Source organism: Protopterus annectens, chromosome 8.part0 (genome assembly GCF_019279795.1).
Source record: "Protopterus annectens isolate FY-2018-M chromosome 8.part0, PAN1.0, whole genome shotgun sequence".
NCBI classification, from domain to species: Eukaryota; Metazoa; Chordata; order Ceratodontiformes; family Protopteridae; genus Protopterus; species Protopterus annectens.
The window spans coordinates 933,135,926-933,163,109 of NC_056741.1; the positions used below are offsets into that span (position 1 = coordinate 933,135,926).

A 27,184-nucleotide genomic window follows, 5' to 3' on the forward strand; every position below is an offset into this window, starting at 1 on the left:
CTCTTGTACTCACTTTCCTCACTTATCTAGCAGAAATTAGTTTTATATTCAGGCATGTCCAAGAGTCAACTGCCAGTGTTCTCTCCTGTCTATCTGATGAATCTGGACATCTTGAGGCAATGTACACATTGCCTCATGTACACAGACAACACTCTCCACCTACCACCCAACACTACAACCTGTGGGAGATGCACTTATCTAGCCAAACTGGAGGTAAAGCTCTCTCCAACCAAACCTGACTCTGACAGTCATGTGGAGAAGGTAAACATTCGCACCACACCACACTCATCACATAGTCTCACTAAATCTACCCCGTCATTAAATGAGAAAACTACTCGTGTACCAACTCATTAGCTCAATGCTTTCTGGAATTCATAAACACCAATGCCCTGGATCAACATATCCACACACCCACCAGGGGCAACTATATTCTAGACCTAGGCATTACCAACATGAGTGACCAGTGTTCCATACCTGAAGTCAACTCCTCGTTGGTCCGATCCGACCATGAGCTGAACACCATTGATATCCACATCCCACACCCACCCCCCATTAAGGGAACCACAGTACAATATGTCTACAAAGCCAACTTCATGCTTCTTAAGACAGACATGGTGCACATCATGACACCCATGCAGATGGACAATACTGTTACAACTGCTGAATCCTACACAAATGCACTCTATAAGCACTTACACGAGTGCGTGGATTGTGCTATCCCAAACAGAAGCAAGACGCTATACTTCTAATTAAGGAAACCAGTCTGGTGGTCCTCTGCCATAAACAAACTGTACTACAGGAGGAAGACACTGTTGCAAAAGGGAGTACAATCCCATGCGTGGAGGAGCTCCCTGGTCAGCCTCAGTAAGAAGGTGAGATCCCTTATAAGATCCTCCAAAGCTAGCTACAAAAACAAAGCTGCCACTAAATCCAACAACAACCACAAAGCATTCAATAGCTATGTCAAATATCTCGATGTCAACACTCAGATCTGCTCTGAGTTACAGCACAAAGGCACAAACATTATAGAACCAACTGATATTTCCAACATCCTGACAGATAGGTTCAGTGCTACCTTTCCTCCCTCCCTCCCTCTCAAAGTTGCACACTCTAAAGCCAATATCACAGCATCCATGGGACCAGACAACATCTGAGGCTGCGTTTTACATGAACTTCAGAACGTACTGGCTCCCCACCTATGCACCATGTTCAATAATAGCCTCACATCGGGCTTAGTGCCCCCTGAATGGTGCACAGCAACAGTTATCCCACTCCACAAAGGTGGCGCCACAATGGACCATGGGACTTATTGCCCTATAGGCCTGCCTAGCCTGGTCTGCAAGGCTATGGAGCACATCATGGATCAGAGACATTGGGTACCTCCAAACCTTTGACCCCTCCCAGTTTGGCTTTGTTAATGGCAGACCATGCCTCCTAAATCTGGTGGACTTCTTAGAGATAGTTACCAAGGCATTAGATGAGGGTAAGGAAGTCCACAAAGCCTACTTAGGACTCTCAAAGGCTTTCAACACCATTCCTCATTCTGGTATTATCAACATACCCATCCGCCTGAACATTAACCCCTACGTCATGTGATGGTTTGCAAAGTGGCTCACAGACAGAACCCACACAGTGGGAGCTGCATACCCCAGGTCCGACTGTATACCAGTTACAAGTGGCGTCCCCCAGGGCTCAGTCCTAGGGCACCTCATGTTCGGTATATAATTCTGACATACAGGCAAGCACAGGAGGGCTTTGGCTGAAAAGGTTTGTAGATGACTGCAAAATAGGGGACATAATTGTTTCCCCAGCTGTTACAGACACCTTCTGGAAGGGTCGCACTGAGACGGATACCTGGTGTCAATATCATGGCCTCAAGCTGAATGCCAAAAAGTGCATAGTCATCCCCTTTGGATATAACTAATTACCAGCAGACTACCACATAGGTGCTAGTTCCCAACATACAGAAAAGGTAATAAGGGATCTGGGAACCCCAGTAGATAGCTATCTCTCCTTTGATACCCATAATGACAAGGTGGTTAGAATATCCTTCTACTTGGCCCCCCTAATCTCGAATGGGTTTGCATCCAGATCAAAGGAGGCTATTGTGCCTTTCTACTCCTGACTTATTAGAACCATTAAAGGATACAACACTCCATTTGGGATATACCTTACAAGACAACTGCAACAGCTTGAAAGACAACAACAGTACCACACCATGCGGATTAATGACCTCAATCAGATGACCTATGCCGCCCAACCTAAGAATCTCCAGCTGTACTCGATTGCATACCGCATACTCACAGGGGATCTCTGCTTGACATACAAGGCCTATGTCCAACCCAGTATTGCTGGATATGCTCCACCTAAACAGAGCCCCCTGAGAGACACATGCTCTAGGGATATACACATCTAACCACAACGATAACTAGGACGTGCTGGACGGATAGATTCCTGACCCGGACACTCCCCATGCTTTGGAACATGATTCCAATGTACATCAGGCAGGGCCCCTCACTAGCACTCTTCAAGGGAAACCTTGACGTGTGGATGGGAGACAGACATGTACCCCGGGGATCACTGCAGTGGCTCTGCTGGACAGAGGCACAGGGAACTAATGGCTCTGCCATTCAAAGGCACAGGGAACTAACCTATGGGGGTGGTGAAAGCCAACACTCTCTAGCTAGGCTTATAAATACCCTTGGTAAGACAGCCTAGTACCTACCTTTGCACTTATTACATGTCTTATGTGCATGGATAGTTAACTAGCTCTTCCATTTTACTTTGCTATCATGCTGATAAACTGTCGGGTGACTACAAGTCATATGTATCCTGTTATTGTGTATTGTAAATGTCAATAGACATAACTAATGTTTGCCTATCATAACAGTAATGCTATATAACTTGTAATACATATCTGCCTATAATACTGTACATTACACAGTTACTGGCACAATATCCCACAATGCAAATCATAATTGCACAGTGGGCCAACCTTTGTCATGTTATTCTCAGTAATACACCCATACATATGGCTACTGTTACAATATATCAACATATACTATCCCCTGTTATAGCACATACTTGTTGGACCAACCCTGCCACTGACAGTGGCTGGTGAGGAATATTTGTGTTCAAAGCCCTTATATAGCATCCCTTGTGGTGTATGCGGTGTTTGCCTTGGGACCTACAGCAGTACACACATACATACTACAAGCGTTACTATGCTCAACAATACATCACTACAAGATAACTGTTTCTACTATATGGATTGCGTGCACTTTAAATATTATAGAACAGATACTAAATACACAGACATACTGAGTGTTCTACATACCTTATTAGTAACCCGAGGTGTCATTGACTGTTGATTCAATCCTTTTCAGTTTGTGTTTCAACCTTCTTCGTAACATTCTGCTGGTATATACGGATGGTTTGAATGTGAGATAAGCCATCCTTTTCTAGTTACATATCAGTAACATGTGGTATCCTGATTACCAATTGGTGTTCCAAAGTAGTTAATTAGATGCACATGAGCTGTGCAGCTACTCCGTTAGCCAATATCATGGCAACAGTGGTGTATAACTGAGTCCTCCTTTTGGGCATTGTCCGTTTGCCTTACTTTCAAGGAAGACGGCCTGGATGTGTTGTTTGTGATTTATTTCAACAGCTATATGGAAACAGACAGAGATATATTAGCTTCATGACTCCCGTGGATTGTGTTTAATGGCTAGATGATTTTGTTCTACATGTGAGTACAGCTGTTATATTTCAGAACATTGCTACTTATGCAGGGTTTGTTTGTACCTGATACTTCTGCAGATGTTTAAGTCTGGCAAGGATGTTTGGGCAGCTCAAGGCTGTATGGCTATGCATGAACTGTTATGTGGTTTACAGTGTGCTTACCAGACATCCTTGATTTGGCGTACATGTGTATCATACTGTGCTGTTACACAGTAATTGGTAACACATCCCGATGTACACACAACCCTCTGAAATGGGATTAGTGCAAACAAACCCTGTAACATCAGCAGCTGTTCTATTGTATAACAGCAACTATTTCACATAAGGCCATGTTAGTGTGTCTCTGAGAAGGTATGTTATGGCTTCTGCAGATGTATAGTGAGTGAATGACTTGTGATGGTTTTACAGTTTGTATTGTAATTTGTCTCGGTGTGGGGGAGATGTTGGTGGGTGTGCATAGCAGATACATAATTGATATGTGCGTGAGGGTTCCTTCCCTATTTGAACACCTATCCTTTTGTGGACTAATACTATAGTAATTGCAGGCTGATTCATTAAGGCACTGTTAATTGGTTCCTGTATAGCATGCAGGTAATGTTAGTCCTTGAATCCCTTCGGCAATACATCAGAATGTAATAAAGTGTTGCTACATGAAAGCTGTGTATTTCTGTCATAGGTAATTGCAGTCATTGTAGTTGTGTTGGTGACTGACCCTCTTTGGCTAGGGTTGCCACCTTTTCATATGGCCATAGTGGGACATTTTCGGGACACACATCAGATTTTGAAGGCCGACACAAACCCACGGTCAGTACAAGGGATAAAACTTTCCTTTATTGCCTAATTATAAGCTTATTCTTGTAGCAGTTTAGTTGCTTATCCTGTTTCTTGTAACATGTAGGTATTTTAGATTCAGAAAGAACTATTGTATGCAACTATTGCATTACATATGGGACATAATTATGTCCTACAATCCCAGGACATTTGCCACGTTTAATATATTTGGTCAGGACACAACCGCCCAAAGAGGGACTGTCCCTCGCAAAGTGGGACAGGTGGTAACACTATCATTGGCTCATGTCCATAGCACATATTTGTAATAGTATAAAGGCATATACTCTCCATATCCTTTGTTCATAAAGGTTGGTTCTGGTGGAATGTGTGATTGCTATGGTCCATGTTATACTCATCTATGAACACTTCAACTGCCGTATATGGGATACCTACAGAATCCCGAAACTACACAGTTCCGATGCCCCACAGTACTGGGCCCTGACTCCCATACCCCACATTACCGACAGCGACAGTAACGCACGAAAGTAACATGAACATGGAACACACACAGACACACTGCTACCCACCACATCCAAACAAACCATCCTACACTATGTATGAACAGGTGGGCAAGTCCCCCTACACCCCCTCATGTAGGTGTCTGCGCCCCCACACCCCCCACTTTAATATTCTACCTCCTAAATTGTGCAAACAGATGCACAAAGCTAACTCACACCCACACATTACAGTCCCCCAAAAACACATACCACATTCAGAACACACACTTACACACACTACAACCCTCAGAAACACACTTACACACAGTAACCTACCTGAACCGCAACACCGGAAGCACTAACTAGCTGTCCCTTAATATCTTGATTTTAAACCTCGTGCATCTGGTATTTCGGTACTGTGTTCTTTCGGAACTTAAGCCTCAGGATTATGCGGGTCGGTATGTCAAGCATTCGGTATGTGGTAGGTATCCCATTTATATGTACCTCCATGGTTATGTAGATGTTGTTAACCTATCTATATATCTACATATATATGTATATCCCCATATATCGACATATGTCTCTCTCTCTCTCTCTCTATATATATATATATATATATATATATATATATATATATATATATACATATATGATGATGTGTGTGTGTGTGTATATATATATATATATATATATATATATATATATATATATATATATATATATATATATATATATCATACACCATTCATTGGGTACATGCCGGTTTGTCCTATTTCCACACATTCCTACCTTTTGTGTTTTATCCTGTCAGTATACACAACTACCATTGGTACATCTCAGGTAGCTTAGTGGTATGTTATTGTGAAGATTGTGTACATGGTTGCGTGTTCTAAACCTGGCAGTGGTATTTTACCTCTTAGAGCAGGCACTGGTAGTGCAAGGGTGATTAATGCACATTTCAGTGGTTGGGTGTTCCACATGTTTATTATTCTGTGGAATACTACCTATATATGCAAGCTGTGTTTAAGGCATACTATGTAACATGTAAACATCTGAGAAGATTTCTGTCAGGGATACTCCCCATTATTTGGAACTATATCCCTGATTACATTATACAAAATCCCTCACTAACACTCCAAGGAATCGTTGCAGAATGGGTGGGGAACAGTGGATACACCTCAGGGATCCCGAAATTGGCTCTGCTCCACAGAGGGACAGTTAGTTAATCGATGGGGTGGCGACAGCAGACACTTTTTGCCTATGCTTATGAGTGGCCTCGGGCAGTTGGGCATGTACCTACCTATGTATCTATGAGCATCTACATACAGTGTGGACACATGCTGATAGCTTAATTTACTGTTCAGGTATTGACTTACCTTGTGCCAATGGCGGTTGTGTGTGTACAGTAGTTGAGGGCTATCTATGTAGGATGCCCACAGTAGACTACCTATACATGACAATTTACAGGTGGTCGTGTGTGTGCCATCCATGTTTGCTGTGTGTGCAGGTGGAGAAGGGTGTCAGTCCATGAGTGCCTACACTGTTAGTGTGTGTGCTATACATTCCCTCTTTGCCAAGCCATGGGCATACTGGGCACGCCTCTGTCTGCCTACTAGGGCTAGCACAGGGTGTTCGTCGTCTGAGTCCCTCTGTGCCTCTGGGTCCCTTGGCAATGGTGGTGGGCTGTGGGGGCCTTCACCATTCTGTCCCTGCTGCAGCTGTTTCCGCAGAATCATATTGTGTAGCATGGCACATACTATGAAGATGTAGTCACACGTGCCTGGAGACTACTGCAAGGCTCCACCAGATATGTCCAAGCAACAGAACCATGATTTTAGCATCCCAAACACAAGCTCTATGATGATTCTGATTTCTGCGTGTGCCTCATTATGGCAGTCTTGCATGGCTGATTGTGCATTTCTGATGGGAGTCATCATCCACAGTTCCAGTGCATAGCCAGCATCCCCCACCTTGTGGCCATATGGGATGTCCCCCTTGGAAAATACCTGATACAGCTGTGAGGCATGCCATATGTGGGAGTCATGATAGCTTCCAGGGCTGCCAGCACACACATCCATGATAATGCCCTGGACATTGCACACGACCTGGCAGTTGGAGGGGCATCCCTTGTGGTTTATGTAGCGCCTACCCTGCTCACTGGGTGGTGACTTGATGTGTATGTGCATGCAGTCTATTGCACCCAGTACCTCCGGTAGTCTGCCACATGGTGGAAGAGATGCATATTGCTGGCCAACTCCTCCTGCATTCGGGGGAAGTATATGTGTGCATTGGCATGTGGTAACATGGCATCCAGGAACTGGTGGTGTACCCTGGATGCTGATGCCTGTGAGATCCCCATGATATCCCCAGTTGGCCTTTGGAAGGTACCTGTGGCTAGTATTCTCAAGCTTACACATACCTTCGTGTCCACTGGGATGGGTTCCCCTCTGTTACTTCTGGTTCTGAGGCGTGACCAGCACAGCTCAAAAAGTTGCTGTATGATGTCCCTGTCCACCCTGTAATGCTCTACTATCTCCAGATCATGTAGCCCCTGGTAGGTTACCCTGGGTCTGAACACTCTTCTCCTCCGGTGCCTGAGATGATTGTCAGCATCATCCTCCACACCACCGTCAGTCTCCAACACATGCTGGTGAATTAAAGCTATGGCGGCCTCTAACATGTACATATTAAAAGTTCCCTGTCTGTATACACCAATGGTGCAGAGTGTCTGGGAATACACAAGTGTGTGTGTGGGGCTTTCACACCTTATACTATTGTTCAATGGATGATGCTGGTGTAATTGGGTGTGTATGTGCAATTCCAGCTGCGGGGTATCTTAATTATTGGTTTTACAGCAGGTACTGCTATTGTGGGGCCTTTGGTATTGACTTATGCTTGGCTGCCGTGATTCATCTACTGCCCTTTACTTCAATTTTCAACCTTATTCCCCTCCCATTGTCAGGCATGCATCCAGCTGCCGGCTTTCTTGTTTTGTACTTTCACAACCCAGAATTGTGTTGCGAATTGTGTTATGTAGCTGATCTACTGCAAGTTTGCTTTATTCTGCTGTTACAGTTCTCTTTTCTTTGCTGTACAGCACCTCCCCTTTCTTGTCCCACACAGGTAGTTGCTAGCAGCCTTGTTAGCTGTTGTCAATGGCCCACTGTGAGTTCCTAGGTGTTAATTACTCATTTGTACTCCAATTACTATGCTGCAGCACTTCCTTATTGTCTTCCCATATCTTTCCTGTTTCAGCTGTGGTGTGCACCGTGCACAGCCATTTACCAGGTTTCAAGTCCATTTTCATCCACGTTCACATGCACTTTCAGTTACCTTGTGTGCTCTCAACTAAGCAAAGCTATGGCTACTTCCACACCCCTATCCTGCGGCTTTGCTTAGCAACAGGCAACCTGGATTAGCAATGATCCAATGTGCTTACAGCTACGGTGACGCACCCTCTCTTGATGTCATGTTTACCTCCGGGCCACTCCTCGGTGTTGTACCACTACACCGTGTGGTACATCCTTACGTCGAAAGGGCATTTGCGATTCAGTATTACTTGACTCATTTGCATGGCATTGACTACTAATTCCTAGTTACCATGCAGAATACTGTCACAGACCCTTAGCAACCCTTGCGCCATGGTTGTGGTGTAGCATGCGTGCCATCGACTATTATGGGGAATTCATGAATTGTGTTACATTGCAGTTTTATGATATCTAAATATATTTTCCTTGTAATCCCGTTTGCGCACAGATGCACTGCAGTTTTACTTTGCATTAGTGTGGCTATGACATTAAATGTTATTTTTTATCCATTGTGCATGTTTTTTTATGCCATTGGCTACATATTTAGCCATTGGCATATATTAACATTATAATACATAAGTTTCGTCCGCTTTCATGGCTCCGATTTTATGTTTGAAAAAATGTAAACCGTTTTTTTGGTTTATATTTCTTCATGCTTACGCTACGCCTGCACCACTTCATGAATCGCTATATACCTTCATTTGCATGCTACACTGCTGCGCATGGGGTAATTAGCAAACATGCACTGGGAACTGTGCAGCTGTGGCGTACGCTGGTAGTGCATGTGGAAACAGCTCAAACCTGAATAGCTCGGTGGCCATATTTGGCACTAGATCGCCAACGCTACTCTGGCGCCTGGCGCAAGCTTCATGAATCCCGGGGTGTATGTTCCATTCCTAGAATTAAGCTGCTGACAGGCACTCTGTGTCTAATAGATTTAAAGATTATGCAAGTCTAATTATGGTACAGTGTTGGTTTAACAAAAAAGCAAACAAAAACTTCAATAAATAAAATCTGCCAGAAACATTTTCCTATAGTTTGCTGTACCAACCTTTGAATTTGCACATGGCATAGTGTACTGTTAATGTGGCTGCTTATATAAAAACAGTTACAATGACAACAGGAAGTATGAAACAGAGAGAGAGAGAGAACAGGGATGTGGTCACAAAACACAGTTACAGTTGCTCACAGAAGAAGGAAGTCAGCCGTGCATTTGAATGCTTGAAAACCCTTTTACTCTTTAAGGACTTATTTCTGAACAAGTGATCAACAAATTTAAAAGGCTGGACAAGCTAGGTAAGTGGGCAGTTAATTAATGGGACTTAATAGTGTTAACACCGCAGTTGTTGTGTGACAATTGAACTTGTGGTATTGTAGCATTACACTGAGAGGGCACATGGTCTTCACAGACACAGCTCATTATTCACTTTCCTCATTTCCTGGAGTCTGTGCTGACTTTGTTCACCATCAAATTATTTGTGAAGTACAGTCAAATAAGCATTTTGTTTGGAGATATAACACAAAATGATAATGAAAAACAATAACCATTATAAAGAAAATTAACCTACTATGAATGAGACGTAAATAAATTTTCAGACATTGTGTGTATAAATGTCACAGTAGATAAAACAGATTGCAGTTACTGCTATGCTTTAGTGGTAATATTATGTTTATGGCTCTTCCGTGGTAAAAATAACACCGCATGTATAAAAGTGGCAAGAACAAAATGCTCACTGTGAAAAATCCCACAGTATATCCTTTATAACGTCTGCTCAGTACCGGAAATTAGGTTTGACATGGCTCTGCAACAAACTAAATGCTTTACCAAAGAGATTTAAATGAATTTTATACAAGAATGCAGTTAACCTTATACCATCACAGTTAATTGAGGAATAACCCGTGACAACTATGCACCCAATTAACTTCTGATAAGAGTTCATCAAATAATAAACTTTTTCACACTGCATCAGCAAATAATTTCTATAAATTACATAGCATGGGGTAAAAGTCAAATGTTCCATATTTATATGTATGTACTTGGAAGCCGCAGTGGTACAGAGGTAGCATTGTTGCCTTACAGCAAGAGGTTCTTCTGTTCAATTCTCGGCTAAAGTGCCTTCTGTGTGGAGTCTGCATGTCCTCCCTGTGGTCGAGTGGCCTCCGAAAGACATGTGTGAATGGCTGTGCCTTTGCTGAAGGTAGGGTGTCAGGCTGGCAACTCGGCACCATAAAAATCGACTGCCAATCATTAGCAGACTGGAGTTCTGCTGTGGTGACTTCTAACCGGGAAAAGGCAAACTTGTATATGCATTTATTTTCTGAATCCCATTTTATCACAAGGATCTGACAAGCAGAACATAGCTCCTCAACAGGTACAAGGTAGAGAACCAGTTATTTACAAATTTTCTACCATAGACACTTATACACACATAAACACGCACAGACACACACACACACACACACACACACACACACACACACACACACACACACACACACACACACAAACAAGCACACACATACATATACTTGAATAAATACAAAACCAAACCTGACAGACACACACAAACACATATGCATGTATGCATGTGCACGTGCGCACACACACGCACACACACTTGCATACATACAAAAACACACCTGACAGACACACAGACACACAAACAAACACATATGCATGTATGCATGTGCACACACACACACACACACACACACACACACACACACACACACACACACACACACACACACACAGATACCATTGCTCAACAATCGAACATTCCCTTATAACTGGATGTTTCTCTGAATCTCATTCTTTTACTTTTTCATATAGATTTCATTATTAAGCAAAGCAGTTTTCTGGTATTTGATTATCACAGTCAGATGCTTGTTGAAGCTTATTGAGTTAAATGTTCTACACTTTATGAACCAGTGTAATATTCAATTATTTTGACTATTAATTATTTTGACAATAGCATTATATTATTATCAATCGTCATGTTATCAGCTTCTATTTTTGTGGCAAACATTTACTCATATTGATTCCTGGCAAATAGTAATAACAGCACTTTGTCTAGCAAAGGATATTGGACAAAATGTCCATATAAAAGTACAATACATCTGTGGAAAATATCTATTTGGAAACAGTTCAAAAAAGAGCAGTTGTTTTAGTCTATACAGCTATAGTTTCATTTCCTTATAATTTTACTCAAATTCCTCATTCTCATCTCTACAGTGTCAGTGCTGATTTATGCTGGAAGGATTATCTCATACTTTCAGAGAAACCAAAAATTCTTTAGCTATTACTATTCTGATAAAAAGTTGTTTTTTGTTTCATTGTCTAAAGATGTACATCTGATAGTGCATCAATATATATTCTGTACCACCCTGATGGGGAATATTATAGATTCATAGAAAACATGCAAAACAGTTAATTATCTGTTTATTTACCTTGTTTATATGTTAATCTATTGCTCTATCTATCAATCTATCTATCTCTTAACCTATCTGTCTGACATTTATCTAGTAATATTTGCAAGAAAACACAGTACATGAAATCCCATAGATAATTATGATAACGTAGTAAGCAGGGATATAAATATTAATTCCTTTTTGATATATTCCTGCACATAGAGGAACCTGTCCTGTATAACATTTATGTGATCTGATTTATTAAAGAACCAGATAACAGGCTGCTTAAATAAAAAAATGAGTTTTGCAAATAAATGCTTAGACATGGATGGCATAGTGGTGCAGTGGTAGCATTGTCACCTCACAATAAGAGGTTCTGTGGTTCAATTCTCAGCTGGAGTGTCTTCTGTGAGTCTGCATGTCCTCCCTGCATTCATGTGGGTTTCCTCTGGGTGCTCTGGTTCCTTCCCATATTACAAAGGCATTCTTCTTGAGTATTTCTCCCTGGACCTCTGCTGAAAATTGGCTTCATTTCAAGTTGGACTTTCCTGGTTAGCAAATGTTAAATAAATAGACATTGATGAACACTGTTGACCTCATTGTTTGTTTGTGTCTTCGGCTTTTCCCAGTTAGGGGTCGCCACAGCGGAACTCCGGTCCACTAATGATTGGCAGTAGATTTTTACATGCCGAGTTTGCCAGCCCTGACGCACAACCTTCAACAAAAGAACACCCATTCACGCATGTCTCCACCCAGAAGACGCTCTAGCTGAGAATCAAATGACACAATGTCTTGCTGTGAGGCGACAACACTACTGCAGCACCACCACCACAGTATAATGGATCATATATTTTTCTTGCCTTCAAGACTTTTTGATAGCCATATGGAACTGCAAACAGGGGTTGGTCCACTGTCAAAACAGAAATACGCCCATGTTCCTATAATTATCCATGAAGCCATGATTATTTATTTTAAAGCTACATGCTATGTCCACTTGTACTTGTTTAAAACAATAATAATTGCTAACACAGGACTGGGTTCTTAAATGTAACTGTGAGATGTACATGAAGTGTACACCTCATGGCAAACTATTGGGATTTCAGAGATAGCCCTAACACAGTGCTTTTGCATAAAGTCTGGCTGTCTCTGCACCTATGCTACATGCTAATAAAGCAGTTCAGTGGACAGGTATGTGCTCTCCCCCTTGGAACTATCTATGGATAGGCATCTATATGTTAAGTGATTCATAGAATCGCTTGGCCATGTAGATTAGCCCAGCCACTCCTTGAACATCATGGTAGCGTCTGCCAATGTTCAGATTTTGCCTTTCTACAGCCTTAGATTGTTTATATGCACTCCAATATTTTCCTATAATTTTATTCACAAATCACTCTGAAGGAACTTCTAACCACCAGTCTCAACAATCCTATGCATATCTATATTTTATGACACATTCTACAGTCCAATTAATTAGTTTTGTTCTTATTGTATTCCACTTCTAAATCATTCCTGGGTTTCTCATACTCCTTTATGATAACATTATACCTACAAATTAATTCTATTTTCTCAGTCACTATAGTGTGAATGAAGGGCAGTGGGAGGGGTCTGTCAATAGAATTACCTATGACTGACATGGAGGCATTCCACACATCTCTGTTGGGGGTGTCTAAAGAATTCTGGAATCCTCAGTGGAGTGCTAAATATCAGTTCTGAGTTGCACATTGCACCATGGATATCTATCAATGATGCCCCAGATTGGTATGTCTGAACATAAAGTAGTATCTATATTTATTTTATTTTATTTGTTATTTTACATTTGTTAACCGGGAAAGTCCGACTGGACGGAGGTCCATTTACAGCGGAGTCCCGGGGAGAAAAGCTCCACTAATACAGCTACATGTTTGGAGGTAATATACACAATACTAGATATTATTTATAATACAAGATATACACAATACTAGATATTATTTATAATACAAGATATAAAAAAACAATATGAAGTGATTTGTATAAAACTAATGAAAGGACTACATTGTATCAATACAATCATCAGATATATCACATATGATAGCATGATCAGACAAACTTTGCTGATGCAGGACTGAGCATGAGCACAGAAAGGCACTGTATATCAGTTTTGAGGAGAATTTAGTACTGTAGTATAGAGATAGAAAGCAGGATGTAGAGTGGGTCGGAAGTATTTGGGTAGAGCAGGAAAGCATTTATGTGATGCAAGGACAGAGCCAGGAATGCAGGAGGTGTGATTTAAGTGATCTTTTGAGCAGTGAGATAGATGGAGCTGAGGAGATATTCTGGGGGAGATTATTCCATGTCTTTGCTATGATATGAGCAAATAGAGCTTTTCCTGCAGTGTTGTTGGCTTGAGTTATGTGCAGCAGGGTTTTGTTGGATGAGCGGAGTGGACGGTTTGCTGAGTATTGTTTAAGTAGTTGGTTCAAGGCTGGAGTCTTGTGGGGATTTTTTAGGATGTTGTAGGTGAGGACAAGTTGGTGGAAACTAATTAAATGAGGAAGTTCTAACCACTGTAATTCTTTTAGGGCAAGACAATGATGGCTCTGAAAGCAGAGTTATTGGCGAATTTTGCAATCTTATTGTAACATGATTCTAGTTTGTTCATGTCTGTTTTCTTAATGCAGGTTAGGATAGGAGATGCATACAGTAGTGTAGACAGAAGATGGGTTTGGGCTAGGGTGATTCGTGCTTGGTCTGTTAGGAAGTGTTTGTGTTTATACAGTGTTCCTAATTTTTTATGTACTTTCTTAATAGTTTGGGAGATGTGGACATCGAAGTGGAGGTCATTATCTATTTCAATGCCAAGGAGTTTTGTGTGATGGGAGGGGGAGATTGTGGTGCCATTTTTGGAAGTGATAGTGAAAAAGAGGGGTGTGGGTTTGTATTTGGTTGGGGAGAAAAGTAGTAGTTTTGTCTTGTTGGGGTTAAGGATCAGTTGGATATCAGTAATCCATTTTTCCGTGGCGTTGAAGGATTCCTGGGTAAGATTTTGAAGAGTGGTAAGGGATGGGGCTGAGCAGATTAATGTGGAGTCATCCGCATATTGTATGAGTGATGCATGCAGTGTGGAGGTGTGTAGTTTATTAGTGAAAATAGTGAATAGTAATGGACCTAGTATTGAGCCTTGTGGAACACCTATGGTGGATGATAGTAAAGGTGATAGTGCTCCTTGCCATTTGACTGATTGTTTCCTATCAGAGAGATAGTTTCTGAACCAAGCAGTTGTAGAGGGGGCAAAGGATAATGATGTTAGTGTGTGTAGTAGTAGGTTATGTGAGACCATGTCAAATGCCTTAGAGAGATCTAAGAATATGGCAGATACAAAGTTGTTGTTATTTCTAAGTTGGTTAACCTGGTTGGTGAAAGACAGAAGAGCAGTGGTTGTACTGTGGTTTGGGCAGAAGCCGTGCTGGGTTGAGGAGAGGAGATTATGTGAGGTTAAGAAATGCATCACTTGGGTATGAATACATTTTTCCAGAATTTTGGACAGGGGGGATAGGATAGCAATGGGGCGGTAGTTCACTTATAGAGGAGTATGTTCACTGGGCTATGGGCATTTGTAAGGAAGCGTTCATCTGTAGAGTGGATAATTGGTTGGTGTTTTCACAGGTGATGGATCATCAGGGTCCATTACCATGGATATAAATAGGCCTGATGATGTTGGGAAGCAGTCTGGTTATGATAATAATGGCAGACAAATTCTGGGGCATTTAGGGGTCGCAGTGTCAGTAGTAGATTCAGACAATATGATGGCCACATCTTCACCCTATTCCATGGACAAGGCTCTTGTGACTGTGAAAACAATACCTCACAGACCCAAGACTGCAGAAGCTGCTGATACATCCTTCTCTTTGTAATAATGGTCCCTGCTGGTTACTGCCAGCTCCATTGAGTGGATGATATCATCAATTGCTAATGTGCTGTTGGCTAGGCATGCTATGTATGCCACTTTCCATAAGCTGAGTATCTCCATGACTGCTACTCAGCATTTCTGCAGGGTGTTAACACAGGAAAAAAAAGAGACCAATACAGCCATAGCTGTGGTAGTATGTGATCTGCACGATGACCTGCAGGAGCTCATTGGCCACAAGTGCAACATTATGGACTTCTGGTATGAGGAGAGTGTACAAAGCAAGTGCCTCTGTGTTGCCATCCATCAAGTCCACCACAATTTTCATGGACAGTCTGCCTCCAACTACAGTGGGAAAACCCACTGTGGGAGGGTGCACCTATGGTCTGTAGTGTCAGCAACTCAATGCCACTATCCAGTGTTGAGGGTGATATAAGCTGGTGTGAACATACACTCGAAGAAGGTTTTCATGCAGAGTCCATAACTTACACTTTACAATCATGGAGCACTCCATCCTATCTTTGTACTGTGGATTCTGCTTGTGAACTTCCTTCCAGATGGCACCCCATGCCACACTCACACACACCCCCATACACACAGACACACACACACACACACACACACACACACACACACACACACACACACACACACACACACACACACACGCACACACACACACACGCACACACACACATGGAGCACTCCATCCTATCCTTGTACTGTGGATTCTGCTTGTGAACTTCCTTCCATAAGGCACCACAATGTATGGGTACTTGCATGTTTAGCACATATATATGTAGTGTGCGACTCAGACCTGTCCAAAAGACCCCAGAATAGTGCTGAATTATCTGCTGCAATTGCATCTCTGCACAAAAGAGCACACACATCTTTACCACCCAGCACCACATATTCACCAAAGAATGGAGGCATCACACCATTTCCTCCCTGACCAATCTACCCAATTACCTGCAATCATCTAAACATGCCACACGCACACACCCACCCACCCACACACATACGCACGCGCGCGCACACACACACACACACACACACACACACACACACGCGCACACACACACACTCTCATGTTAACTCTCACTCCCACAACACATGCAGAGAGACACAAACACACACACACACACACACACACACACACACACACACACACACACACACACACACACACACACATGGAGCACTCCATCATATCCTTGTACTGTGGATTCTTCTTGTGAACTTCCTTCCAGATGGCACCACAATGTATGGGGACTTGCATGTTTAGCACATATATATGTAGTGTGCGACCCAGACCTGTCCAAAAGACCCCAGAATAGTGCTGAATTATCTGTTGCAATTGCATCTCTGCACAAAAGAGCACACACATCTTTACCACCCACCATCACCCATTCACAAAAGAATGGAGACATCACACCATTTCCTCCCTGACCAATCTACCCAATTACCTGCAATCATCTGAACATACCACACACACATACACACACACACACACACACACACACACACACACACACACACACACACACACACACACACACACACACACACATGTTAACCCTCCCTCCTGCAACATGCAGAGAGACACCACAGACACACACACACACATACCCACACCCACACATGCAGATGGTATTAACTCTCACTCCCATCATCACGTACACTTAAGCACGTATACACTGACTGTTATCAACACTTGTCATTATGGCTCTTACCATCTGTGCATATAGTGATATCTGTGCCACACCCTTTATTCTCTTCCCTGGGTAGATTGTATGTCTGATGCACAGTGGAGCCTGCTTTACATGATATAGCATAGCTTGAATGCAGTTCTGCATGCATTATTTTTATTATTATGTGTGATGGTTATTCTAACCCATAGTTATGAATCATATGCTGCCTCTTAGACAGTGCCATAGCGTACTGCTATTCCCTATGTCTTGCATAGTCATCCACTGCTGTCCACTTCTCCACAGGCTCCTAATCAAGCAGCTCTTTCCCTACAGTCCATGAAACATCCTACTCTTGACTTTCACAGCCTTTCAGTAACTGTTTGTTTATCAACATATTGTATAACACTTCACAAACTGCAGATATTTTACTGCTTCTTCCATGATCATACTGCAGTGCACCACCACAGATATCCAGACAGCAGAAGTAGGACTTGAGCAGGCCAAACTCAAGTCAGCAATAGTTTGTCTGACAGTGCAATGTTGTATGCATTCTTTGCCATGGTCTACAATTTCGTATTGGTGTTAGCCACAGATCCAGAGCATATCTATCATCCCCATAAGATGGCCTAGTAGAAAATCAACCCACACAAACCACTGATAAATTTCAGATGTGTGCCAGATGTGGGAATCTTGGCCATTGCTTGGGTAGCCTGTTGACACTTTGTATATTATACTTTACAGAGCAACTGAAAGCTGATTGAGTGGAATTCCTTGCTGTTGATACACCATTGTCCCTACTCACAACATGAAGCCTTTATGGCAATGTAGGTGAATTCAGTGGTTCCCAGTACATCAGGCAATAGTGTTCTGTCACAAAATGCTAACAAGTTGTTGTCTGTCTCATCAGTAGTACATGGAAACCACATATGCCACCCCCCCATGCTGCAGCATGTCATTGAGGAATTAATGGAGTATCATTGAGGCAGATGCCTAGGTAATACTCACCATGTTCCCTATTACTCAATGAAAGGACTCTGCAGCTAATATTCTTAAAGTAACACATACCTTGATGTCTACAGAGATGGATACTCCATGAGCCCAAGGGTCCTGCATATGAAGTCGACGCATCTCGACCAGTTTGTACATTGTGCCTCTTTACACATGGTAGCAGTTCACTTTTCAGTGCTGTGGAGAAAATGCTACGTTATGCATAGACAGATGGCTCAAAGTTGCCAAAGGTGACAATATGCATCTCTGTTCCTACCAGAAGTCACTGTAACCTCTTGCATGCAGATATCCACTAATGTGGTAGCTACCATGCACATGTTTTTGTGGTTAGTTACCTGTAACTTCAAGATAATTTTACTGCAGTCAACAATTATGGCAGTAGTGCCTCTCCACACAAAATAAATATATGTTTCTGAAGTTATTCCATTATCTATATTACTCTAATTTGCATCTGCTATTTCCCTCACTTTAATACATTTGCTCACATCCACTGCATTATATCGTCATTTGCAAGTTATATAGGCTACAGTATTTTTTTTATTTTTTATTTTTGCTTTCTGCAATTTTTACTCAGTGTGTCTTTGAATTAACTCCACCCTTTCATGGCCACTCATCACTTGAAATTAACTATCATGATGTAACAAAATGTTAATGAATGTTAGGGTGTTTCCTGCAAAGCTAAAGGTACAGCATTACTTATGTGAACATTTGTACTTTTAATTGTTTGTACTTTTGAGCTCCAAAATGATCCAGACAGATCAAGATAGAATGTACTGAGAAGGTTCAGGAGAGATGCAGCACCAAATACTCACAATTCTTTGACACGCATAAGTTAGAAAAATATATATAGTTGAACCAACAGCAACTGTTTGATTACAGACTGCAAAGGAATATTCAAAATGCTTGCCCACCTTCAGTAGTGTGGGGCCCTACATGTTGGCTATAGCTCTGATCAGCCATGATATAGTTCTGTAAGTTATTATTTACTTATCAGTTACTATAATTCTTCCCTTACTTCTTCTGTACTAACACCATACCCAGTTTTAGGTAATCCTCACAACTGAAGTTAAATGTATATGTAGACTTAAAGCTCAGCAGTTTAAAGCATTTAACTTGCAGATAATAAAGGGTAAAAAACTTTTGGGAACTATATATAGTTTGCATATTATACTAAATGAAATTGCTGAGAAACTCTGATTGCATTTGGTTGAAGATGTTTGTGAGTATGTTGCCCCTTAGAAGAAAAATGTGTTAGCCGTACAAATGTCAAATAATCATTTAAAAGTCTGGAAGTTACAGCTGATTTATGAGACAATGGTGAAAAATAAGTCAGTATGTAGTTAAAAACTATGAAATGTATGCACCAGGTCCTGCTTCTGTTTTCTAGACAAAGTTAACATGAGTGAGTAATGCATCCATGATTAAAATATGATGATCTGTGGAAAGCTGACCCAGCAATGATAGCTCTGTATTGGCTGAAATGAAGATCACTGATATAATCAGAGGATGCAACTAATTCACATGTATATATTAGACAATGTAATGCATTAAATTAGCTGGATTATTATGTTCTGGAACTTCCATCTGCTTGAGTTCTGAGTTAGCAGTAGCTTAGGTGGATGTCAGCAACCCCAAAGAGCTTATTGGAAAGAGAAACAGAAGAGTTACCTCAGTCCACAGTTTCTTGGAAAAGTTCTCCCATATGGAAAAATGCCACCTCAAGTCTCTGGTGAAAATATGCTACAAGCCTAGTGGGAGTAACTCGTTCAAAGAAATAAAGGAAGGAAGGGAAGGAAGAACAAGTTAAGTCAAACATGGGAGTGGGTTTTTCAGTTAAAACCATCCTTCTCATACTTGCCTAAAGCTTCTTCCCAGCAGTTTCTTCACTGTTAAATATTTAGAAAAATGAATTATGTTCTGATTAATTATTACCAGAGTCATAAACTCAGATTTTGTACACATTATTGCAGGAAATTTCAACCAGGCAGATTTGAAATCAGTGTAACTACACTACTAACAATATGTGTGTTTTGCAACAAGTGGTAATGACACCTTGGACAAAGTCTACACCAACATAAAGATGGTATATAAAGCTGTTCAACATCTGCACTCGGGCAACTCTGACCACATTGCCATCATGCTGGTACCAGCATACACTCCTGCACCAGTCAGAGAAAAACCCACTGTGAAGCAAGTGAAGGCGTGACCTAACGGAGCAATCAAAGCAATCCAAGACTGTTTTGATAACACTAACTGAAGTATATTCAAGGAAGCTGCAACAACTGACCAACAAATTAACTTGGACGGATATGCAGAAACCATGATGGCATATATTTGCAAATGTGTAGATGATGTGATGACTAATAAAAATTTCATAATAAGAGCCAATCAGAAACCTTGGCTCACAAGCAAAGTATATAAGCTTCTGAGGGAGCGAAATGAGGCATTCTAAATGAATGACATGGAAGCTCTCAGTGTTGCTTGGACAAATCTGAAGAGAGAGATAAAGGAAGCAAAGACAGCCTTTGGAAAAAAGGTCCAGAGCCATTTTACCGATACAAAGGACTCCAGGAGGATGTGGCAGTGCATAAAAGCCATTACAGAATATAAACCACTACCAGCTAAATGTGGGGACAGCATAGCATTCCTGGGTAGGGTAAACATCTACAGCAGACTCGAGGAGAGGAACTGCTCAAGGGCAGTGAAACTTCCAACAAGTCTAGAGGATGAGGTGCTCAGCCTAACCACTGGTGAGGTGAGAAAAACCCTGCAACAGGTGAACCTCAAGAAGGCAGCTGGTCCAGACACCATCCTGGGAAGGGTGCTAAAGGACTGTGTTCGTGGACATTTTTAATGTCTCCCTTGTCCAAACAAAAGTACCCAAATGCTTCAAAAATACAAAAAAATAATACCACTGCTGTAGAAAGCAACTCCCTCAAGCCTGAATGATTGCAGACCAGTACCCCACACATCTGTTGTCATGAAAAGTTTCAAAAGACTTGTCAAAAAATACCTATCAGCAAAACTTCCAGCTGCACATGACCCATTACAGTTTGCATATTGTGCAGTGGCTCCACAGCAGATGCCATCTCAGTTGCACTACATCTTGTAATGGCACACCTGGAGAATAAGGACAGTTATGTTGGGATGCTGTTTATTGACTTTACTTCAGCATTCAACTCAGTTATACCACAACAGTAAATCAAGAATCTTGTCCATTTAGGCATCAGTAACCACATGTGCAACTGGATTCTAGACTTTTTGATCGAAAGATCATCAAAAGTATCTGAGGGCAAGAATTCCTCAAGAAGCATCACAATTAACACAGGAGTACCTGAGAGATATGTGTTGAGTCCACTATTGTTTACTATACTAACTCACGACTGTAGGGCCAGATTTAATACCAATCACAAAATCAAGTTTGCAGACGACACCACAGTCGTGGGCCTCATCAGTAATGAAGATGAACGAGCATATAGGGAAGAAGTGACTTGACTGTTTGACTGGTGTGCTAGGTGTAACTTTGATCTCAACATCACCAAAACCAAGGAGATCATATAATACTTCAGGACAACCCATCCAGCTCACTCTCCACTCATGATTAATGGAGACAGGGTGTAAATAGGAAGTAGTACAAAATTACTGGGAGTCCACATTGCAGAGGACTTATCCTGGTCACTAAATTCTAGTCACATACTCAAGTAAGCCCACCAATGCCTGCATTTTCTGCAGAGGAAAGTTAATCTACCACCCTCCATCCTTATCAACTTCTACAGGGGTGCCATAGAAAGTTTGTTAATGAGCAACTTCACTATGTGGTATGGGGACTGTTCAGTTGCAAATCCGAAAGCCCTTCAGAGGGTTGTGAAGTTTGCTGAAAGAATAACAGGCTCTAACTTCCCAGTGATACATGGTCTATATATGACACATTGCTACAACAAGGCCAAGAAATTAGCTAGTGACCCTACACAACCTGCCTATGGTTTACAAGCTTGTCATATGGCAGATGATACCACAGCATGCTCTGTAAAACAACCAGGTTCAGGAAGAGTTTCTTTCCACAGGTGATTAGGTTCTTGAACTCTGGAAGCAATCTCAGGAATGTTAGCCATTGACAAGGTCTTGTGCTGGTCAAACTATTATGGTGAATAGAAATTATGAGATGACCCCTCATGGTTATCTGTTTACAATGTCAATCAAGTGCAATATCTATCTATTAGCTATTCTAACATATTAGAAAATAAGTATGCAATAAATAAATGTGCAATAATCAATTACTCAGCTGCTAAAAACTGTAGACATAGCGATTTATAGTAGTATGTAGTAAAATAGTCTAACTTAATGTTACTGCTATGTATGTTGCATGTGTTATAAGTAATTTGTATGTATGTAAATGCCATCTCAATATTGAGCCTAATGCACACAATTGTGTTTATGTCACCCTCGTGGAGTCTAAATAACAATAACGTTCACTTTAAATTTGACTTTAACCATCAAAGCTTTTTTTTTCAGAACTGAATGTAAAAACAAATTAAAATGTTCTTATTCTGTGCAGTGTTGTTAACTATATTTTGTAACTTCTGATTAATCATGTTCTTAGATTGATTATTAAAACCTATGAGAGAATGGGAGACCTGTACATCAATACTCTGACTGAAGAATGAATGTTCTCCAGTAAGGTGTTAATGTACAAGTAATGCCTTCTGGAAAATGAGTCCGCCACTTCAAAACTGCGTATTAGGCTCCCGTGGAGCACGGCCTATAAGGAAACTAATGGCCACCATTAGATTACATTCACTAAGAAGTGATTTTGCTGTTCAGTGTGTTTAAAATTAAAAAAAAAAAAAGAAAAAAGAAAAAAGAAAAATAGAAAACTGGGTGTGTGTATATCTATGTGTTTGAGTGCATGAGTGCATGAAAGTGAGAGTGAGATTGATCAAGACATTCCCCCGGATTCAGCAAGCAGCCATGCAGGAATAAGTTATTCCTGCATGGCAGGGACCATTCCTATTCAGCAAGGCAGCACGCCATGCATATGTATGAAGGTGGGATGCTGTGCTATGCTGTAAAACGGACATGGTTCTGTGTATGAGCACAGGGGGTGTGTCTGAGAGCAGAGCTCTCACAATATACACACCCCCTGCACTCCAGAATTGCCTTTCACTAATTTAAAATGAGCGAGAATGCTCGTAACACCCCCAACCCATCAGAATAACAAATTTGGTCAAAGTCATAAGGGACAATTGTCCCTACCAAGACAAAAGTTGTTAGAATAACACATTTAGCATAAGCACATAGCGCACACCTCCCAACCTATCAGAGTAAGGAATGTTGACAAAGCCAAAAGGACAATCATCCCACAAAGCAGAAAGTTGATAGAATAACAGGTTCAGCATTAGCATGGATATTCTGAAGGCTGCAAATAAAAAAACACAACAAATAATTTTTTTTAAACATGCAATGAAGTTTAAGCGTAGCTGTGCAGGTGTGTCCATTGCTTAGCTATGCTTAGTCCAGCTTAAACAGCACAAAAAGTTAAATAGCAAGAGACATCCGACACAAAGCAGTACTGCAATAATGTAGAAGTTAGAGTGTATGCTTTGCAAACAGCCATTCCCAGTTCGCTCCCACTATAATCAATTTGCATTTTACATGTAAAACCAGTACATAAACATTTTTTTAATAATTAGCTACTAAATAACATGTATTTGTTAACCAGATTACTGTAGTAGGTCCAGAAGTGCGGTGTCAGTTTAATAAAGATGTGAAACCCCCATATAAACACAAGTACCCCATACAGCATAGTCACACATGAATAAATGTAATGAAAGCACATGGGGGGTGTCAGGGACAGTAATCAAATTTATAATATGTAATGAATGATTAATCAATCCCATACAGCAGATAGTTTATAAAATAAAAAATAAGCAATGCTAAGCAGTGCACAGCTTTGCTGACTGGGTGTAAGTATTGTGTACATATGAATACTAAGCAATGAATAGCCCAGCTAAGTGGATTTGCCCATTGGTAAGCAATGCTGAACCTGCCCCTTTAAGCACTGCCAACCTTAGCTAATCAGGTTTATCCATAGCTTAGCTTAGCTCAACATATTCAAAACCATCCAATAACAGCAAAGGGCCTGAAATCATTCGTATTAAAACCCCACAGGTGGGAATGCAGCTTATAACTGGTTGCAGCTTCCCACTGTAAGTAGTATGGCAGGAGTTGGTGAGGGCATGCACTTATGGGTCATACAGGAGTCCAAGGTTATGGTTGGACTCCTGGTACAAAACCATGATGACAGACTGGTGCAGGGCCAGTACCAGGGCTCTCAATATAAAGTGGAAGCCTAGGACCATCTCACCTGTGATCTCACCAGTGTCACTGGTGTCCCTCGGTCTGGTGAGCAGATCTGGCACCACTATGCCGACTTGAAGCGGAGGAAGCAGGAGCTCTTGAACCAGTGGGTCAAAGAAGCAAGGCAGAGGGGTGATGTCCCATCAGTGTGTAAGTAGTCATACCAGTAACTGTTTACTAATGTCCAGCCTGTGTATGTGATGGATAGGTATGCCTAAATATTTCTCTATTTCCCTTACAGCTGCAGCTGAGTGGGCTGTGAATCAGGAAGCCCATGCTAGTAGGTTGCAAAGGCTGCATTGCGAGGCTGGTGAGTAACAATCTTGCTTGTAGTAGTCATACCAAATACATATAAAGTAGTAGAAAGTCACCTGGCAGTATAAAAACTGTGTGTGGGTTGTACTGAATAAACCAGACAATATGACAGTAATAGTCCCATATAGGTCATATTAAAATAAAACTGTAACTGCCTGGCAATAAAGCTCTAAATCCTGGACTGGTTGTGTTTACTCTGGTATTGTATGGCATTTAGTATTGCATTCTCTAAATAGTAATGCTGAGTTAACCACTGTTACCCACACTGTGCTACATAAAAAATGTCTAGGAATGTCTGCATAAGACTGTTGCAAGTACAAGATCAGATTGTACAACCAAGAGAGACTTAGACAGAAAACACTGAAGAAATTGACAGCAATATCCAAATAGCACACTCTGATGAAGCTTAAATTGTTGTATTTTTAGCAGACACAGACATGGTTAGAATCTTGGGAGTGGTAGAAAGCTGTATGCATAATCATACCTCTCAACTGTACAGATTTTTTCAGAATCTCCAGATAATTGGTTCATATTTTCTGCCTGTTCTTCTGTCCCCCTGGCAAATCAGTGGGGTAATCTCAGAATTGTAGTCACTAAATAATGACATACATTTGATTTTCAGACCTCAAAACCTTCAGAAAATGTATATTAAAACAAATCCTGTCACTCTAGCAACTCTCCAAGTTTATGAGAGCAATATTCAAAATATGTCCATATTTGTACCCCCATGTTGTCAAGCTTTGTCCAGAGCGTGTCCATTAAGATATTGAGAGGAATGTGCATAATATTAACTAGGAATCTGGGAATATGTGTAGAAACAGTCAGGTAGTGTTAACAAATATTCCCTTCACAGGTCTGTCAGATAAGAAAACTGTAACTGCCTGGCAATAAAGATTTAAATCCTGGACTGGAAGTGTTTACTCTGGTATTGTATGGCCTGACATATAACATTCACCAACATCTGATATCAGAATAGTACTGTTGTGTCAACCACTGTTTCTCACACTGTGCTACATAAAAAATATGTCTAGGAATGTCTGTATAAGACTGTTGTAATTACAAGGTCAGATTGTACAACTAAGAGAGACTTAGACAGAAAACACCAAAGGAATAGACAGCAATATCCAAATAGCACTCTCTGATGAAACTTAAATTGTTGTATTTTTAGCAGACACAGTCATGGTTTGAATCCTAGGAGTGATAGTAAGCTGCATGCATAATCATACCTCTCAACTGTACAGATGTTTGCAGAATGTCCAGATAATTGGATCATATTTTCTGCCTGTTCCTCTGTCCACCTGGCAAATCAGTGGAATGATCTCAGAACTGTAGTCACTAAATAATGACATACATTTGATTTTCAGACTTCAAACCCTTCAGAAAATGTATATTAAAACAAATCTTGTTACTCTAGCAACTCTCCAAGTTTATGAGAGCAATATTCAAAATAGATCCTTATTTGTACCCCCATGTTGTCAAGCTTTGTCCAGAGTGTGTGCATTAAGAGATTGAGAGGTATGTGCATAATATTAACTCAGAATCTGGGAATATGTATAGAAACAGTTAGTCATTCCCTCCACAGGTCTACCAGGTAACAGAAGTAGAATTTAGCTATAAGACAGATGAAGTATACCCTGTGTACAAACATACCACTGCCCAAACCAAGGCCGTAGGGTATTGTAATAATACCTGTAGAGTAATGATTAGAACAATGATCATTAAAGGTGTGAGTACTGCAAGGATATGTAAGTTGTTAATTGACACCCCCCATATCTGCAATAATAATCTAAACACACAAATCAATGGGTATGTTTACACCAAACCTACTGTTGGGACATATGTCCTATTGCTCAACAAACCAAATACTCCCACCAGCAGGACTTAGCTGAGCTCAACGTACTAAAAAAGTGAATGTAGTATCAGGTAACAGTCCACAATGGAACGTAAGGAAGTAGAAGCTTGTAAAAAACTCATTAGTTGATTTAAATCCTTTATTTGGACAGAGCAGCAAAACGAAAACACATCCAGTATCCAACAAGCGCTTTCGCCTGGTTGTACCAGGCTTTTTCAAGTTAATTAAACAGAAAAATCTCTCATCTTATATACTCTAGAGTCGTTAATCAAGTGAACTAATTAACGCTGTTAATTAAATAATTGAATCTTCACTTATACAATCAAGGGTAAAATGCCATAAAACAA

The 27,184-nt window shown here is 41.0% G+C and overlaps 1 protein-coding gene across 2 annotated transcripts in view; it reads left to right on the forward strand.

Moving 5' to 3' along the window:
• Positions 1-9,493: 9,493 nt before the first annotated feature.
• Positions 9,494-27,184, forward strand: part of LOC122809164 (FXYD domain-containing ion transport regulator 5-like) — a 646,566-nt gene continuing 628,875 nt past the window's right edge. For both annotated transcript variants that reach the window (XM_044080450.1, XM_044080452.1), the window contains exon 1: positions 9,494-9,616. The gene's annotated coding sequence lies outside the window, so the exon portion shown is untranslated. The remainder of the gene's footprint in view (positions 9,617-27,184) is intronic.